Source organism: Heterocephalus glaber, unplaced genomic scaffold (assembly GCF_053883595.1).
Source record: "Heterocephalus glaber isolate CG9 unplaced genomic scaffold, H.glaber_assembly_v1.0 deba00001733, whole genome shotgun sequence".
NCBI lineage: Eukaryota > Metazoa > Chordata > Mammalia > Rodentia > Bathyergidae > Heterocephalus > Heterocephalus glaber.
In genome coordinates this window covers 15,368,236-15,382,355 of record NW_028258444.1, presented here as the reverse complement: position 1 = coordinate 15,382,355, position 14,120 = coordinate 15,368,236, and the positions used below count along the sequence as shown (strand labels likewise).

Here is a 14,120-nt window from a genome sequence, read left to right as displayed (position 1 = left end):
TTCCTAGATGCATATGAATTAACAAAGTTGAACGAAGAAGACCTAAAAATTCTAAACAACCCAATATCAACCAATGAAATTGAAAATGTAATTAAAAACTTAACAACTAAGAAAAGCCCAGGCCCTCATGGCTTCACTGCTGAATTCTACAAGACATATACAGAGGAACTACTGCCACTACTGTTTAAACTCTTCAATGAAATTGAAAGGGAAGCAATACTCCCAAATTCATTCCTGGAAGCAAGCATCACCTTGAGCCCCAAAGCAGAGAAAGATCCAACCGAAAAGGAGAACTATAGGCCAATCTCATTAATGAACATAGATGCAAAAATCCTTAATAAGATACTGGTAAATAGAATGCAGAAGATCATCAAGAAGATCATACACCCTGATCAAGTGGGATTCATCTCAGGGAAGCAGAGATGGTTCAACATATGCAAATCAATCAATGTAATACACTATATCAATAGAGTCAAGGACAAAAACCATATGATTATCTCCATAGATGCAAAAAAAGCATTTGACAAAATCCAACCTGCATTTATGACAAAAACCCTACAAAAACTTGGAATAGATGGTCTCTGCCTCAAACTGGTAGAAGCCATCTACGAAAAACCAACAGCCAGTATCATATTAAATGGTCAAAAACTGAAATCCTTCACACTAAAATCAGGAACAAGACAAGGATCTCCACTATCACCACTCCTGTTCAATATAGTTTTGGAAACAGTAGCCATGGCAATTAGCCAAGAGAAAGAAATAAAAGGAATAAAGATAGGAAATGAAGAAGTCAAATTGTCATTATTTGCAGATGACATGATACTCTATATAGAAGACCCCAAGAACTCCACCAAAAGTCTTCTAGACTTAATAACCAAATTCAGTCAAGTAGCTGGATACAAGGTCAACACACAAAAATCAATAGCTTTCCTCAACACGAATAACAGACTCACTGAGAGAGAAATGGGGCAATCAATTCCTTTCACAATAGCATCCAAAAAACTGAAATACCTAGGAATCAACCTAACAAAAGAAATCAAAGACCTCTTCTCTGAAAACTACAGCACTCTGAAAAGAGAGATTGAAGATGATATCAGAAAATGGAAAGATATCCCCTGCTCCTGGGTAGGAAGGATTAATATAGTGAAAATGGTCATACTTCCAAAACTGCTATATAGATGCAATGCAATCCCAATTGAAATCCCAGCACCATATTTCATGGACCTTGAGAAAACAATCCAAAACTTCATTTGGAACAAGAAGAGACCCCGAATAGTGAAAGCAATTCTAGGTAACAGAGACATGGCAGGGGATATCACAATCCCCAACCTGCAACTCTACTACAAAGCTACTGTGATAGAAGCAGCATGGTACTGGCAAAGAAACGGACCTGAGGACCAGTGGAACAAATTAGAAGATGCAGAAACAACTCCAGACACACTCAGCCATCTCATCTTCAAGAAAGGAGCCAAACACCCTCATTGGAGGAAAGATAGGCTCTTTAGTAAAAGATGTGGGAAAAATTGCCAAAAATAAAACCTAAACCTGTATCTCTCACCTTGTACTAAACTAAAATTGAAATGGATTAAAGATCTAAATATTAAAACAGAAATGCTGAACTGGCTGGAACAGAGGTTAGGTAGAACTCTTGAAGACATCGGTGTAGAAAAAGATTTTATGAACAAAACCTCAGTTGCCCGTGAACTAGCACAAACAATCAACAAGTGGGATCTCTTCTTATTAAAAAGCTTCTGCACAGCAAGAGAAACCACCAGCAGTGTGAACAGACAACCCACAATGTGGGAAAAAATCTTCAGCTGCTATTCCTCAGACAAAGGTGTACTATCTCGAATCTATAAAGAACTTAAAAAAAATCAGACCTCCCAAATTTAAAGACCCAAACCAAAAATGGGCATCTGAAATGAACAGACATTTCTCAGAAAAAGAAGTAGAAATAGCAAACATATGAAAAAACATTCAACATCACTGGTCAGTCAAGAGATACAAATGAAAACAAAGCTGAGATTCCACCTCACCCCAGAGAAAATGGCTGCTATTATGAAATCAACCAATAACAAATGCTGGCGGGGCTATAGGGAAAGAGGAACCCTGCTCCACTGCTGGTGGCAGTGTCAACTGGTGCAACCACTGTGGAAATCAGTATGGACCTACCTCAAAGAACCAGAACTGGAAGTCCTATTTGACCCAATTATTCCCCTGCTGGGGATCTTCCCCAAAGTATTAAAAGAATCCTACCACAGTGATATGTGTGCACCCATGTTTATAGCAGCACAGTTTGTAATAGCTAAAACTTGGAAACAGTCCAAATGCCCACCAACTAGAGACTGGATCAAGAAAATGTGGTTTTTAAAATAAAATGGAGTATTACTCAGCCATCAAAAATGAGAAATTAGAGACATTTATTGGTAAATGGATGCACATTGACATGCTACTCTTAAGTGAAGTAAACAGGACACACATGTGTAAATACCGAGTAGTTTCTCTCGTGTGAGAAACTGAAAGTGTAAATAAGGACTAAAAGGTATGATAGATAATGGGAAATAGGAAGAAAATTGGCAAAGGAGAAGGGGAAATGGGAAGGTTAGGGGAAAAGAAAGAAGGGAATGGAATTAATATGAAAAAATGAAAAAAGGAAACAAAGTCTTTGTAAATAGGAAGGGATGGAGGGGTTGAAGGGAGGGCAGCGAAAGGGGGTAAAAATAAGAACCAAGAGAGATTACGTAAAGGTGCAAATTTCCAATGATGAATGTCATTATATTGTATACCTAGAATGTACCAATAAAATATGAAAATGTTAAAATAAAATAACAAAAACTCAGGAAATTTGTAAACCTCCAGGCCAGAGCACACCCATGTTAGAGCTTGTGGCCTGACCTTCAGCAATCTTTTCCCCACTGGAACCTCAGCCCTTTAATACCAGAAAGACTGCAACTCACATTAGCTACTAAAGCAGCACACATTCCGAGAGAGACATGCGTACTAAGGAGCTCCTGAAATACCTCAGCACCCTGTAAATCATCTCTGTCGATCTGACCCAGAGATCCAACGAGAGGCGCCCCGGGTGGAATCCACATCTTCTTAAATTTGAAAGTCGGATTTATCTTCCTTCTTCCTATTCCCCTGCTGTCTTGGCACCTTTTCATTTGTGGCACCTTTTAGTTTCTGTTGGGATGGATCTGCCCTAGCGTATCTTCCCATCATCTTCAAATGCAGCAGCTTTTTCTTTTACCATTGGATGTACACCTGCAAGTCTTTGCTCACCCTACACAAGAACCTGGAATTGATCTCTCCAATGTACTGCACAGTATCAATTACATGTGATAAAGTAGATGAATAATTATTGGATAGCTTTATTATTTTTAAGTCTGTCATTCACATTGTCACTGATAAACAGGATCCTTGGCAGGAGAGAAAGACGATACACATAAAAACTTATGATTCGGGTGTGGTGGGGCACACCTGCAATCCCAGCACTCAGGAAGTTGAGGAGGATGGCCTGAAGTTCAAGGTTAGCCAGCCTGGGTCACTTAGCGAGTTCAGGGTCAGCCTGAATTACATAGTGAGACCCTGTCTCAAAAAAAGGGGGCTGGGATTTAGCTCAGTGGCACCGCATCTGCCTTGTAAGCACAAGGTCCTGAGTTTGATCCCGGTACTGAAAAATAAAAAAAAAAAGGAGTTTATATACAAATATTAGAATCTTGAATTTGAAATGTTAGTATGAAATCATAATTTTTTATCTTCGTTTTTTTCTGTACTGAGAATTGAACCCAGAGCCTTCACACTGAGCTGCATCCCCAATCCCTTTTCACTTTTTGTTTTGAGACTAGTAAAGGTAGAAACAATGGACCTGAGGAAGTCACTCCCTTCCCTCCATTTAATTTTAAACAATATCTTATAGTTATTCCTGCTTCCATTTTCCCAAGAAGGGTGGAAAATGAAATAAGAAAAACGCAGGGGATCTCTGATGCTCTGGGTGAGAGCATGTGCCTATTGGATCTCCTAGCCTGACTTTCTGGTCACCCTTGCCCCACCTTACCTCATTACAGGTTCATAAATATGCACTGTATGTCATAAATGTAACTAAAATCGTGAATTCTGAGACAAGCACGCCTGTTGAGCCCCCTAAGGTGACTCAGCCCTCTGTCAATCATTTCTGTCAACCACACTTAGCGATTCAAGGGGAAGCAACTAAGAGGAGATGAATGGCCTTTAAATTCCGAAAGCCTGATGCACCCATGCTTTTTGTTGCTGTTGCTGTTGCTATTTTTGTGTGCTGTGACCTGTGTGCAGTGCTTTTCTGTCACCCTAGCACCTTTCTCTGTGTGTGCTTTATCTTTTATTGGCATGAACTTGCCCTGAGCACAGCTTCCAGTGATCTTCAACAAATGTAGGTGCTTACTGCTTACTACTGGGTACACACTGGGCAATTCTTTCCTCATCATACATAAGAGCCTGGATTATACTGGCCCGTTAAACAGGAATACTACCACACACCCTTTTAAAAAATCTTTTTAAAAAACAACACAGAGCAAAATAGCTTTTAGCTCCATTCTTCCAAAAAGACCACCCAGATTATTGTGTTCTCTAAATACCATTTCCCATTAAAAGGAAATGAGACTCCTTGAAAAAAAAAAATGGCTGATCCCAGTTCTGAGGCAGGAAATGTAGAAGACAGAAGGAGACACTCCAGGACGGCCGCAGTCAAGCCCAAAGGACTCCACAACCAATTTACAGGGATGCCCACTAGCCGGAGATGAGCATACAGAGGCTCAGTGAGCATGACAACTGCTGGGAATTGAAACATCAACTATATTTAAAATAATGAGGTCATAACAATATTCAAAAGGAAACAAGGAAAAAGAGGCTGAACTGGTTTAAAACATGTCAATGAACCAACTATTTTCCTGCACTTGATCTTAGCAAAAAAGGCTGAGAAGTGATGGACCAACTATTTTAAAAATCGGTAAATAAAAGAGAGGAATTCATTCATCCTGGCCTGGGTTATAAAGTAGAAAACAAGGGAAGCTCTCTATAGCAATATTCTGTAATGGGCCAGGGATTTAGCTCAGTGTTTCCGCCACCCGCCTCTCAAGCGCAAGGTCCGAGTTCGATCCCCGGTACCAAAAAACCCCCAGAAATATTCTATAATGAGTTTGAATTAGAGCATCACCATTTTATAACTGCTAATAAATATGGATCCCGTCATGATCATATAGCCAATCATATGACCAAACTAGAGATAACCAAGTATTTGGCTCTTCACAAAAGAACAAAGTAGTCTGGAAAAAACTTTGAACCTGAGTTCAATTAAAACTCTCTAGATCTAACAATCAACTTAAAGGAAACAGGCAATTCGGCGGCCGGCCAGAAGGCAGGCTTGCGCCCGGGCTGGCCCCGCGCCACGCCAGAGCTCACGCACTCAGCAGGTTGGGCTGCGGCGGAGGCAGCCTTGGGAGCCGAGTTGGAAAGACGTCCTTGATCACCAGATTCATGCATGACAGTTTTGACAACACCTATCAGACAACAATTGGCATTGACTTTTTGTCAAAAACAATGTATTTGGATGATCGAACAATCAGGCTGCGGCTGTGGGATACTGCGAGTCAGGAACGTTCCTGTAGCCCTCATTCCCAGTTACATCCGTGATTCTGCTGCAGCTGTAGTATTTTGCGATGTAACAAATGTTAACTTATTCCAGCAAACTACAAAATGGATTGATGTCAGAACAGAAAGAGGAAGTGATGTTATCATCATGCTACTAGGAAATAAAACAGATCTTGCTGATAAGAGGCAAGTGTCAATTGAGGAAGGCGAGAGAAAAGCCAAAGAGCTGAATGTTATGTTTACTGAAACCAGTGCAAAAGCAGGCGACAGTGTAAAGCAGCTCTTCCGACGACGCGTAGCAGCAGCTTTGCCTGGAATGGAAAGCGCACAGGACAGAAGCAGAGCAGACATGATTGACATAAAGCTGGAAAAGCCTCAAGAGCAACCAGTCACCGAAGGAGGCTGTTCCTGCTAATCCCCCATAGCATCTTCAGCCCTGGTCCAGAAGCTCACTGGTTTGGCCTCTGTACTCTTTCACTGACTGCCGTGTGACATTGGCTTGAACCTTTTCCCTTCAATAATAACATATTGCAATTCATCATTGCTGGCTATCTCGTGGAGATGATCTATTAGCTTCACAAGCACAAAAAAGTCAGTGTCTTCATTATTTATATTTTACAAAAAGCCAAAAGATTCCAGTGATAACTGAAGATTAGATACATTTTCTTAACATTTTTTCTTTTTTAATGTTATGATAACATACTTCAAAATGATGGAAATGTAACCAGCATGCGTGGCTTGGTTAAGGAGCAGTATGTTCACGGCTTTTGTTCCTACCTATTTGATCTCTTACTGCTTTTCTCACTTCTTCCTTACCCTCCTCAGTTCCTATTCCTAATCTACCACAAAACACACAAGGTGGCAAGTAGCAATAGGCCAAGATGTCCAAACTTATTCTTGAGCACTGATATAAATTGCTTAGCCTTCTTTGAGTCAAAACTTAGCTATTGGCCAGGGATGTAGCGCAATGGTTTCATGTCTGCTGCACAAGAGCAAGGGCCCGAACTTGATCCCTGGTACAAAGAAAAGCAAAACTTAGCTATTGTGGTGGGCAGTACTTGAATGGAGAAAGGGTTATGCTGTATCTTAAAAATGAGTCCTCATTTGGGACAAGTTCCCAATGATGAATGTAACTGTATTTTATACCTAAAATGTACCCATAAACTTAGTGGAAAAATGAGTGCTCATGAACAGACTGAGTATGCAAAAGTAGAATATAAAATGTATTTCTGACAAAAACAAATAACCTTTTCACATGTGTTTTATTAGACTCTGGGAGACAAAAGTAACCAGTTAATTCTTCATGATAAAATCATAAAGTTCTAATGAACTATTTCTCCCAAGATTTTTTTTTTTTTTTTTTTTTTAGGTGCTGGGGATCGAACTTGGGTCCTTGCACTTGCGCAGCAGGCGGCAAAACCACTGAGCTAAATCCCCAGCCCTCTCCCAAGATTTTGAGATTGTGGAGACAGTTATTCATTTGTTTTTTTTAATCTTATTAAGCAATAGATTTTGCTTTTTTTTGTTTTTTCTTCCTTTAAATGCTATGCAAGGAAGGCCTTGTAAATGTCAAATTCTTTAAGAAGAACTAGTGGAAGAATTTAAGTTTAGCACCACAGTCGAAACTATTATAGCTTTAAAAAATGATGATATCTAAAGCTTGTCAACAAAGAACCTTTGTAAAATAGCAAATGCTCTTGCTTTGGACATTTGAGATCAATTGAAGATGGAAGTAAGCCCTTAGAGCAGTGGTGGGGAACTTAGGGTACGCACAGCATAGCAGGTTGTTTGTGTCATTGAAAACTCTAAAAGGTTTGCCATCATTGCAGAGGGAAGATCAGCAAAAGCAAGTATTGAAGAGGAAAAGGAAAGAATGGGAATATAAGTCAATATTATGCAGACTTATGCCTTATTTTTTAGCACTTTTAAAATGTTGGGTCTTTTAGGGTGGTTTTGCTTTTTATTAGATATGTATAGTTTGGTTAATTAACTAGTGATTTAGTTTTATATTTAATCTATAATTAATCTTGTTTTTAGTGATATTTATTTCTTTGCTTTTTGTTAAACCCAAATTTTAGATGTTTTGTTGACTGTTTAGAGCTTCATCACCCTGGCAATATGTATTTCCCTTAAAACACTGCAAACAAAAATATACTAGGAGTGCACCCTTTTAATCTTTACTAGTTACTGTGAGATTGCTGTGTAAGTTAATAAACACATTTGTAAATACATTGTTTGCAGGGAGAAAATTTCTCGAATTAAAGCTCAGAAAAAGCCTGCTGAATTTATGTCTTAAGCATTACTTAACACAGTATAAATATGAAAAGACAACAGAAATAACTTCATACTTCTTCATGTCCTCATTGTAACAGAACCCTTAACTGAGGAAACCTTACTTCTCTCTCTTCTTCCTCCACTTCTCACTACTGTCACCTTGTAATATTCAGAGAGCACTTGGGTTATGGATCTGAAGAGAGAAATGCTTTCAGATAATCATTAGCCCACATACCAGTAACTTATACTCAAAGATGGGATGAAAAAATAAAAAATTTAAAAATTAAAAAAAAAAGATGAGATGGAGTTGTAAAGTGCTTTTATAATACAATATTACTGTTAAAAGCAAGGATTGACTCTTTTGTTTTATTTTAACATGGCATATCCTTAAATAAATATTGTATTGATTCAATATGGCAAAAAAAAAACCTTACAGGAAAAACAAGGGAAAAAGAAATTTGTTGTTTTTTTTTTAATTTTTGGTACCAGGGATTGAACTCGGGACCTTGTGTTTGTGAGGGAGATGCAGCGCCACTGAGCTAAATTCCTGGGCCTAAAAGGAACTTGTTTAACAACACCACAGGAATATGATCACAAGATTCACACCAGGGAACAATCATAAAAACAAGCTGGTTTCTACTTGCAAGTGAGAGAAACGAAAAGAAGATGGAGATGAAACCTGTGATTAACAGAGTTATGAAAGAAACATCAGCTGACTTCACTGAAAGGAACTTGTACTTTTCAGTCTGAAAGAGAAAGAGAGAGATACACAGAGACAGAGAGAAAGAATAAGAGATCTGGGCCAGGGATTTAGCTCAGTGGTTTTGCTGCCTGCTGTGGCAAGCACAAGGACCCAAGTTCAATCCCCGGTACCAAAAAAAAAAAAAAAAGAATAAGAGATCTGATCATTGGTAGCTTGATAATAAAGAATTACTGTTTTATATGATATTATAGAATTTTAAATTAAAAGATTTCTTTTGGGGCTGCATACTGAAATATTTACAAATGAAATAATATCATTTGTAAAAAGTTTCCTGCAAAATAATCTAAGAAGGAAAAGGTGAGAAACTTAGCGGTATGTTAGTAAATGTTTAACAACCAGCTGTGGATAAAGGAGTCTTAATTTCTATTATTTGTATCATCTCCTATTTGTCATGGTGTAAATACTCCAATTGCTACAGCTTGTATCCGGATGTCCCCCCGAGAATTTCATAAGCTCCCAGGGAGGGATTTTGGGAATGACTGGATCATGGGTGAGTGATACTGGATTAGACTTCTGATCCATCTGGGTAAGGATGATGGATTTACTGAGGAGGGAAGACCCACCATGGGTGTGGGTGGCACCAAACAATAGGCTTGGAGCCTAGATGGAATACAAAGGGAAGGAAGGAAGGAAAGGCTCACTGCCTTCTATCTGCCCTGCCACGGACTGTTTCTCATCTGCCATGTCCCTCTGCCGTGCTGCCTGCCTGGGAGCCAGCTGACTATGGACTGAAACCTCTACAAACTGTGAACCAAAATAAACCTTTCCTTCTTTGACTTGTGGGTGTCGGGTATTTTGTCCCACTGACAAGAAAGTAATTAAGACATCAATCATGACAAATTCCAAGATGTCAGTGCTGTGGCAGACTCCGAGTTGGGAAGAAATGCTCATAGTCCATTCTTTCCCGGCAATGCAAGCTGGCTCCAGCAAATCACTAGGAAAGTTGCATAGATTAAGCAAAGTTGGGCAGGAACTGATGTTTTTTACCTAAAGTGGGTACAAGCAACCTCATTGCACTATCCAACTGGTTTGAACTTTTCTATAGTAAAAATTTTTTAATGTAAGTATTAAAGCCAAGTGTTGGTAGTACATGTCTGTAATCCTAGTGGTCAAGAGACTAAGACAGGATAGAAAGTTAAGGTCAGCCTGGGCTACATAGTAAGAATTTGTCTAAAAAAAATGAATAAAATAAAGTTAAATGAAACCATTAGCTTTCCTTCCCTAAGGAAACATGCAAATCATGGATTACATTGGATGCCTAAGGCAATGAGAAGTGGGAGTTTTCTCAGCTGAGTGCAGTTTTGTGTCAGAATGTTTTCAGTCGTCATCTGAGTAAAGATTCTTCCTTGCTTTTGCTCTTTCCTAAGTCCCAGAGATAAATGGGTGAGCTATCATCTTTAAGTTAGGCTGTGTTTATATACATATGTGTACATAGGCACATGTGTGTAAATACACACATCCACATACACACACACATCTCTATACACAAATACATCTCCAGTCCTCCATGTGACTGTGAGGATCTGACCCACGAATGGACCTGACTTGGGCAATAATGATTACAGTCTACCTTCACTGTGATAAACGTGCACCAGAGACTACCTGGACACAGGCCATATGTGAGCCAAGGCTGGATTTATTCTCTCTAGGTGTAGATAGGCTGAGATTGTGAATGATTTTAGCAGTTGGCTGGAAGAGAAGTTAAGTTTTTATAGGGTTTAGGGATGGGCTTATAATCCTAAGGAATCTAGGTAGAATGCTTGGGGTCAAAGTTCCAAGGACGGTTGTGCAGGTATGCAGACAATACTGGACTTCTCAGCACCAAGGAGATTGTATGTCCTGTCTGCATGGCCTTTTAGTGGTTTCCTGTTGTTTGTGGAGGGCTGCGTGCTTGCTAAGAGGGTCTCACTCAGGGCAGGCATGACATTCACTACAAAGACAATGTATAAAGTTTCCCAGAAATAACCTTGGGAATATCTCATGATCTTCTCACAACTGAAATAATGCAGAAAATACTTCTAAGAGTAGAGACTCCTATTATATTTGGGACATACAAAATAACATGCAGCTTCACTGGGAAATAAATCCTTCATGGTTTCATAAATTCCAGGAAAGCTTCTTAAAAAGTGCTGTTACAGGGCTGAGAGTGTAGCTCAGTGTCAGAGCTTTGGCAGCATATATGAGGCCTTCCATTTGCGCCCCACCACAGAAAAACTTAAAGCTCTGTGATGTTCCTAATTAGACTTAGCAACATGAAATCTAGACTTCCTATCACAAGCATAATAATAGTATTTATTATATGCTACTAGTTGTTCTAGGCATTTTATACATGTTAACTAATTTAATCACTTCAACAACACTATGAGGCAAGTGCTATTATTATCGGCATTTTACAGATTAGGAAACAAAGAGAAGGGCAGAGGTTATAATAATAGAAAACAAAAGAGACACTCTGGGAGTCTGAGGCAAGAGTCACAGTTCAAGCCCTGCCTTACTAACTTAGCAACTAAGCAGGACCTCTGTTGCAAAATAAAAAGTAAAAAAATGCTGGGGATGTAGCTCAGCGTGAAGACCCTAGGTTTGATTCCCAGCACCACCTCCACCACTCCTCCCCAAGAAAAAAGGAAAAGAAAAGAGAGGAGAGGGAAAACACAGTAGAACCAGAATTTGAACCCCAATAGCTTGGCCATAAAATCCAAGCTCTTTTTTTTGTTTATTTTTACAACACTGGGGATGAAACTCAGAGCCTTGTACGTGCTAAAAAATACTCTTTTCACTGCGCTACACCCCCACCCCTTTTTATACTGGGAATCAAACTCAAGGCCTCACGCTTGCCAGGTAGGCTCTGCACAGCTGAGCTACACCCCTGCCCCCCCCACTCCGCCCCACAGCCCTTTTAAAAAAATTTTTATTTTGAGACAGAGTCTTACTACATTACTAAATTGCCCGGGCTGGATTTGAACTTGCAGTCCTCCTGCCTCAGCCTCCCAAGTAGCTGGGATCATAGGCTTGTGCCATCATGCTCAGTTTGAATATCAGCTCTTAACCAGCTTTTCAACAAGCAGCGAGATTGGCCATAGCAGTTTCATCAGCGTTCATCCATTGGTTCCTTGTGGCAGCTGGAATGGGCATCAAAGCAGAAGACAGGCTCTGCTTCAGAATCACTCTGAGTTTCAGCGCTGATCTATAAAATACGGATCTCTTAAACTATTCTCTTCAGAACTTCTAATCCAACCATTAAATAAACTTGATAAGTGGTATTGATCTATTTGCACATATTTATTCTATTTCCAAGTACATTTTCTCAACTTTGTCTGCAATGAAACACATCTAAAGTTTGTAGAACCAAATCCCTCAGAAGGTTCTTTAGCAATCTAGATGCTACATTTATTATACTTTGTATTCCCACTGTTTTTCTCCCAAAACTCTATTTAAATCCAATGTTTCACATTTACTTTTAAAATTCTATCAAAACAAATAGGAAGAAAGCATAGCTTTTTGGAAACTTAAATCCAGTTCTACAATTAACTTATACATAGCCATTATTACAAGTTAAAATCTTATTATCATTCACTTACTATTTCACCTCTAGTTCCTAGTATTATCTATCTTAGAAACTAGACAGACACCATCTTAAACAATTTTTGATGAGTTAGGAGGCAAAGAGAAACTATAATCAAGAATTTATTTCAGACATGTTGCCTGCCATTCTCTAATTCTTCTTAGGCATTGCCAGATACTCTTAATAAACCATGTGAATCAAAATACTTTATACAACATGATTTAAATTGAATTTTACAATTTAAACAGAAGCTATTTATGTTCTGCTACAGTTTTTAATTACTCTAGGTTTCTATCTCCAGTTTTTCTTTATATTGAGAGATTCTCCACAAAAAGACCTAACACAACATTTTATACTTTTATGCTGCTATTCTGTCACCCACTCTATTAACTGAGATTTTAAACATGGAGAGAGCAATACAACTCAACTCCATTTGGTACTTCATATATTGTTATTACCATGACCCCTTCATCTACAGGCCCTCAGCCAATTTTCATTGACTCCTTTCATTTTGTGATTGCTCATGTTTAAGTCAAATCTGAATTATTTAAAATTGCATGAGGAAATGGCAAATGATTTGATAATGTTCAAATATAACCACCATCCCATAAGTGAATGATTTTGTAATTCTATCAAAACTGCAATTGGTTTTGTCAGAAGCAATTTGTTTTATAGAACCCATTGCTTATTTCAAATTATGATTCCCTTGGCCTTTAGATATTTGCATTTTCTTTTAATGTTTCTGACACTAAGTCATGGTACTGAGGTTAGATTAAACAGATGTATTGCTGTTCTTCATATTTAAATATGATGGCACATTGCTCTATATGTAAGATCTGCTGGAGAGACTGAAGGTGAACTATAATGTCTACCTAAATATTGCACATAAATGATATTTATTAAATATTATCCCATGGCCACTACCATTTGTTTGGTTTTGTTCTGAAAGTTATGTGGAATTTATGCTGGACTTGAGGCACCAAAGACTTGAGCCAAGTCTCCAATTGCAGTATTTCAACCTAATATGCCTGCTACTGTCAATTCCCAGTAATAATCTACCCGGCCTCATTGCTCACACTGGTATTTTTTCCCAGGCCACTGGCTGTCAGTTGTTGTAATCCTGGTATGTCTTCTTGTCATAATCAGTGCTGCTATTGTTACCATTTCATTCTCATTATAATCACTACTATTAAGCAGCGTATTCTGAACTTTTATATATGTTACAATAATCTAACTTTTAAATATACTAGAATAACATATCACAGAGAAGGCTCATTTTCTGCTCTTCAAAGATGAAATGGCTAGGTAGATTTCTTTTATTAACCTTGATTCACATTTATTATTATGCCATGCTAAGAAATTTACATTCATAGGGCCGGGGATTTAGCTCAGTGGTTCTGCGGCCTTCCTCGCAAGCTCAAGGTCCTGAGTTCAATCCCTGGTACTGAAAAAGAATAAAAGAATAAAAAAAGAATAAAGAAATTTACATTTGTGGGCTGGGATGTAGCTCAGTGGTAAAGCCCTCACCTAGCAGGCATAAACCCTAGTAGATCCCCAGCATCCAAAAGAAAAGAAAAAAAAGTCAAGAAATTTGCAAGTATTATATTATTTAGTACTCAAGGTAAAAACTTTTATTTGCATTTAACAGGTAATAAGTTGAAATTCAGTGAAGGTAGGCAATTTTTTTAAGGTCACACAGTAATGTATTTCCAGAGCCACCCTTTAATTCCTGTGGGTAAAGGACATGTAGGAATGGAAGGATTTCTGACCCCAAGGAAGCAGAGGAGGGGAGTTGGACTCCATTTCTGTTTCTAGAATGTGGAGTATGAGGCACATCAGCAGCTTGAGGAGAGACAAAGTCTCCTAAATGAACTAAAGGAAGGAGAGCAGGGAGGG

General features: G+C 38.7%; 1 pseudogene; it reads left to right on the top strand.

The window, feature by feature from the left end:
- Nucleotides 1-5,475: 5,475 nt before the first annotated feature.
- LOC101722742 (ras-related protein Rab-6A pseudogene) lies at nt 5,476-6,095 on the top strand (annotated as a pseudogene).
- Nucleotides 6,096-14,120: the final 8,025 nt, after the last annotated feature.